A 6,129-nucleotide genomic window follows, 5' to 3' on the forward strand; every position below is an offset into this window, starting at 1 on the left:
GGGTTTGCTTCCCTTGGAACAGAGGAGGCTGAGGGGAGACCTTATTGAGGTGTATAAAATTATGAGGGGCATAGATAAAGTGGATAGAAAGGACCTATTTTCCTTAGCAGAGGGGTCAGAAATCAGGGGCACAGATTTAAAGTAATTGGTAGAAGGTTTAGAGGGGATTTGAGGGGAAATTTCTTCACCCAGAGGGTTGTGGGGGTCTGGAACTCATTGCCTGAAAGGGTGGTAGAGGCAGGAACCCGAAACACATTTAAAAAGTACTTGGATGTGCACTTGGGATGCTCTAACTGCAGGGCTACGGACCAAGAGCTGGGAAGTGGGATTAGGCTGGATCGCTCTTTGTTGGCCGGTGCGGACACGATGGGCCGAAATGGCCTCCTTCCGTGCTGTAACTGTCTATGATTCTATGAAAGGCAGTAGAGGCCAATTCATTAAATATATTCAAGAAGGAGTTGGATATATTTCTTAAGGCTAAAGGGATCAAGGGATATGGAGAGAAGGCAGGAACAGGGTACTGAATTTGGATGATCAGCCATGATCGAATTGAATGGCGGAGCAGGCTCGAGGGGCCGAATGGCCTGCTCCTATCTTCTATGTTTCTATGAAACAATCATCTCTTTTTGCACAGGGCTCTTGCGCATTTATAATGTTGTGCTTCAGGTTTTCAGCATAAAAAAATGAGTAATAATTCACTGCTGACGTTTAAAGACGGCTGATTTACAGTAAATAAACAGGAGGAACTTGAAATGGTCCAACATTTAATAATCCAAAAAGACAGCCTGGTTCCACTGGGGCTCGAACCCAGGACCTTCTGCGTGTAAAGCAGACGTGATAACCACTACACTATGGAACCAACGGCGAGCAGCCACTCGCCAGCAGGCCTCACATCCCTTCTTGAGCATGCGCCATCCGTGCGTCTCAGGCCCGCAGCTCATCCCGCGCAGCGCCCTCTGCAGGCCCGGAGCGGCTCGACAGCTAATCCGGGAGCGGGGCCGACACTGTCACTCACTGCCTGGGGGCAGGGCTAGGGCTGTCACTCGGGAGATCAGGGAGAGTCCGGGGCAGCAGCAATGCAGGGAGAGTCAGGGGCAGCAGTAATGCAGGGAGCGTCAGGGGCAGCAGTAATGCAGGGAGAGTCAGGGGCAGCAGTAATGCAGGGAGCGTCAGGGGCAGCAGTAATGCAGGGACCCAGGGGCAGCAGTAATGCAGGGAGAGTCAGGGGCAGCAGTAATGCAGGGACCCATGGGCAGCAGTAATGCAGGGTGAGTCAGGGCAGCAGTAATGCAGGGAGAGTCAGGGGCAGCAGTAATGCAGGGACCCAGGGGCAGCAGTAATGCAGGGTGAGTCAGGGCAGCAGTAATGCAGGGAGAGTCAGGGGCAGCAGTAATGCAGGGACCCAGGGGCAGCAGTAATGCAGGGCGAGTCAGGGCAGCAGTAATGCAGGGCGAGTCAGGGGCAGCAGTAATGCAGGGACCCAGGGGCAGCAGTAATGCAGGGCGAGTCAGGGCAGCAGTAATGCAGGGCGAGTCAGGGGCAGCAGTAATGCAGGGACCCAGGGGCAGCAGTAATGCAGGGCGAGTCAGGGGCAGCAGTAAGCCTTTCCTGCAACTTTTCCCTCCTCTCCATCCTAAATCTCTTACCTTTACCTTTATATAAGTCTCCCCTTGTTCTAAGTCCCTGAGACACTGGGAGCAGTTTGTTTCTATCTATTCATCCCCAATTCTTCATAATTTTAAACACCTTTATCAAATCACCCTATAATCTCCTCTGTTCAATAAAAACAGCCCTCATTTTTCAAATCGTTCTGAGTCTTTTGGATTTCTTCATACCAGGCAGTATCCTAGTGGCTCTGCATTGCAAGGATGATGCCAGCACTGAGACTCCAGGGGCTGGATTTTGTCAATGGGGAGCTTTTGGAGGCGGGACTCCCACTTGTTGGGTTTCAGTCCCGCCTCCATCGACTTGTGGCCAACCCACGCTATTTTCCTTTGATTGACCTTGTTAAGTCCGCCCAGCGGGCCAAACAGGCCAATTAAGGGAAAGCCGGTTACAGAGAACGTCAGCGTATGACGTTTCATCTGTCAAAAACTATCAGGAAAGATTGAAGAGCTGGGGCACTTTTCTCTAGAAAGAAAAGGCTGAGGGTGCCCTTCTCTCATATGGTAGTAGCAAGGCAAATCCGATGTCAATAACTGGGTCCGTTATCCAGGCCAAAGCTTCTGGTGTAACAGCGTGGATACCTTGTAGGCTGCCTGCGAGTTTCCTCAGGGCCGTGCTCAATGATGTGCTCCAGGGTCTGATCAGGAGCTCCACAGTCGCATGATGGGGATGCTTTAATCTTCTATCTATGGAGACGGTGGCAGCATCTGCCATGACCGGTTCGGAGGCGGTTGATGGTTGTCCACTGTTTGCGAGGAAGGTTTGATCCTTCAGGTTGTACTGCGGGGTCCTCTAAGGAATCCATTCTGTATATCACAGTTCTTCCAAGCATTTCACCGTTGGTCATCAAGGCTGAGGGGAGATCGCTGAAGGGCTTCGACGACGGTCCACAATGGCCTTCTAGATTTGAGGCGGGCTGGCGGTAGGTTGTTCAAGTCGGCCTGGATTGGCATGTCTTCGCTGGTGTAGCGGTTGTATTCTCTGGCGACTGCTTATTTGCGGCGTAGGTGTGGTGGGGCGATGTTTGCAAGCATGGGGTGGGTGATGACAGCCTTCTCGTGGCCCACCCTAGATCACAACTAATGTCGTCTCAAAGGACACCAAGCTTGTCGTTAAATCGACCTCCCGGTGACAGTAGCAAACCAAGGGGTGACCTGATCGAGGTCTTTAAAATTATGAAGAGGTTCGATAGGGTAGACGAAGAGAAGATGTTTCCACTTGTGTGAGAGAATGACACTGGGGGCCATCAATATAAGATCGTCACTAATAAATCCAATAGGGAATCCTTGAGAAGCTTCTTTACCCACAGAGGGGGTGAAATTGGATAGCACCGATAAACGGCCGCGCGATCGCGATACGCGATCAGCTCATGCCCATTGAAAGGAGCTCAGGCAACACGTAAAATTCGTGCTGCCTGCTAATTATAATGATTGTAATGCACAGCCCAGCGCTGAATGTGCTGCTGGCAGGCTGTGTGCTCAACAGGGGGCCCAAGTTCTCGAAGTTCGCGCAGGGCTAACTTTTCTTCAAGCTATCCTGCGCCTCGTAAAGGCAGTCTGCACCTCTTAAAGGTGAGCGGTCATCTGCTGATCAGAAATGTTAAAAGTGCTTCAGCACTATCCCAATGGCTCTACAGGCCAGCGAAAGGGCACCCGGGGTCTCGGAAGCAGCATTTGATTTTGTGCAGGGGTAAACACTGGGAGAGGGGACCTCTACCCATGGGGGGCCAGGAGGCCCTCCAGAAAGAAGGATGCGGCACCAGATCGCCGAGGCGGTCACTGCCAGTGCCCAAAGAAGTTTAATGAATTCAGACGAGTGGTCAAGGTCAGTGAATGCAGCTTCAAAAGCCGTCTCCTACCAACTGCACCACTAGCCTCACACACTTCTCAATGCATGACACCCCCCATCACATTTCTAGCTTCACCTCACTCCCATGGAGGAGATGGTGCTGGCCATTCTTGACAGGTATGGCTAAGCCCTTGGCCAGTGGCGGGGCTGAAAGAATACAAGATGCCGGTGTCCTCATATGTTACCCTCCTTCTCACAACGCACTTCCCCCTCATCTCACAACCTCTTCTGATTTACAAGCTGCACATGGTGTAAGCGTACAACTCTTGCTTTACCCCCATCCCCTCACCACAATCCTACCCTTGTGCTTTCCTCATTTCAGACACCCAAGAGATGCAGCCTACCCAGCCAGTGTGTGCCCAAGAAGAGTGAGAGGAGAGTGAAGAAGAAGAAGAAACGCGGTCACGCAATTTCACACTCCCAATCACCAGCTCCTCAAGGTCCACCAGCAAGGCCATCTGCAGTGTCCCCCACTGAAAGTCAGCAACCTTCCACCAGCTATGCTGCAGCCACTGGGGTAGAACCACATAAGATTGTGATTAGCTGAGGCCCCAGCACTGATCCTTGCGGGACCCCACTAGTTACAGCCTGCCAACCTGAAAACGACCCATTTATTCCTACTTTCAGTTTTCAGTCCGTTAACCAATCCTCAATCCATGCTAATATATTACCGCCAATCCCAGGAGCCCTAATTTTGTTTAATAACCTCTTGTGTGGCACCTTATCAAATGCCTTCTGAAAATCTAAATACACCACATCCACTGGTTCCCCCTTATCTATTCTGCTAGTTACAACCTCAAAACAGATTTGTCAAACACTATTTCCCTTTCATAAAACCATGTTGACTCTGCCCAATCCTATTATGATTTTCTAAGTGCCCTGTTACCATGCCCCTAACAATAGACTCTAGGTCTTGTATGGTTGATTTAAATTTGTTTTTAAAATGGGTCGGCTGGAGCATTTGAAAGAACTTTCTTTCAAGCTGCACATGGTAACATGCTGACTGTGAACAGACCCAGCCCAGAAAATCTTCCTGTTTAAGAGCTACGTGGCCTGAATTGGCTTTCATTAAAGGCCGGGCAGAATTTGATCAAATCCTGCATCCTGTTGCCACAGTAACTCATTTTTCATCAGCCATATCAGGTGGAATATGCCGTTGTAAATGAGATGGGCGGGATTATTTTAATCACATCATTTCCGTCTCTTTTGTGAGCCGGCCACCTATTAGTGTCTGCTGGCCTTTAATGTAGCTTTTTTTCATTTTATTTTTAACCTTATAAAAGGTTCAGGATGAAGACCAAAAGGACTTTGATTATTCCACCTGCTTTGAATAATGGATGACTCAGTAATCAAAGTACTTGTTTTTCGTACATTTTGAGCACGTTACCAGAGATGAGCAAGGATAGTAATTGCTGCAGAAATACTATCACAATTTAAATGGTCATCCGCCACTCACCTTCAAACAGCTGCACCTTATTTATCAATTCTCATTCAGCCCAGTCAGTGTTACATTCAAAATTAAGCATGCCGAGAAACTCGGCTCAGCTCAGTAAACCTGAGAGTATTGCTACTCCTAATTTAAATAAAAATATTCCCTAAATATCTTCCTCTTCCTCTGTCGAGGCAGGAACTGACTGCCACCAGGATATGGTTCCCAAGACACCCGAAGCTCACCACTGTCTGGTCTAAATGACCATCCTTCATGGATTAGATCCTGGCCTTCTCTTACCTCCTTGTACTGTGCACTTGCCCCAGCTGAGAGGGCACGCAGGCAATGTGCTGGGGTTGTTAAATGGTACATTAGAGTGGCCTGGGATGACGATGCCCTTGATTTTCCTATGGGGCAATGATTGCTCTATTTAAAACCTTTATGTGGTGCAGGGTGAGATTAGTGAGGTCAGGAATTGCAGGAGGCGACCTGTGTGCCACCATCTTGTCACAACTTGCCGCATCACTTCATTACCCCTTTTAATTTAGACTTCCTACACCTTAGACTCTGCTGCAAAAAGTGTTTAATTTAATATAGAAAAAAGCAACGATAAACAGCAGATCTGCCTGTTGGAAAAGGTAATGCATAGCAAATATGTATTTAGTTCTAGACAACCAACCAACATCACTAATAAACAGATTATCTGGTCATTATCACATTGCTGTTTGTGGGAGCTTGCTGTGCACAAATTGGCTGCCGCATTTTCTACATTACAACAGTGACTACACTTCAAAAATACTTCATTGGCTGTAAAACATTTTGGGACGTCCTGAGGTTGTGAAAGGCGCTATATAAATACAAGTCTTTCTTTCATCTTAAACTTATTTCTTATTTGCGATGCTTAAAAAATACAACTTAAAAAAATCTGCACCTTGTTTATTTCTTTTTACAAATGCAAGATTCACATCTAATGGGATTTTGTGGATGTAAGAAAGCATCCGGCAACATTCCCAGCATTGCAGCCACCAACATTCCCAGCACTGCTGTCTCCAACATTCCCAGGATTGCTCTGTCCCACATTCCCAGGATTGCTCTGTTCAACATTCCCAGGATTGCTCTGTCCCACATTCCCAGGATTGCTCTGTTCAACATTCCCAGCATTGCTCTGTTCAACATTCCCAGCATTG

At 48.3% G+C, this 6,129-nt stretch overlaps 1 non-coding gene across 1 annotated transcript; it reads right to left on the reverse strand.

Moving 5' to 3' along the window:
• Nucleotides 1-786: 786 nt before the first annotated feature.
• Nucleotides 787-859, reverse strand: trnav-uac (transfer RNA valine (anticodon UAC)). Its single transcript has one exon. It is a non-coding gene; the product is annotated as a tRNA-Val (tRNA).
• Between the last annotated feature and the right edge of the window lie 5,270 nt (nt 860-6,129).

This window comes from Somniosus microcephalus, chromosome 14 (assembly GCF_052327205.1).
Source record: "Somniosus microcephalus isolate GS21.2 chromosome 14, FLI_Smic_1.0, whole genome shotgun sequence".
In the NCBI taxonomy this organism is placed as follows: domain Eukaryota; kingdom Metazoa; phylum Chordata; class Chondrichthyes; order Squaliformes; family Somniosidae; genus Somniosus; species Somniosus microcephalus.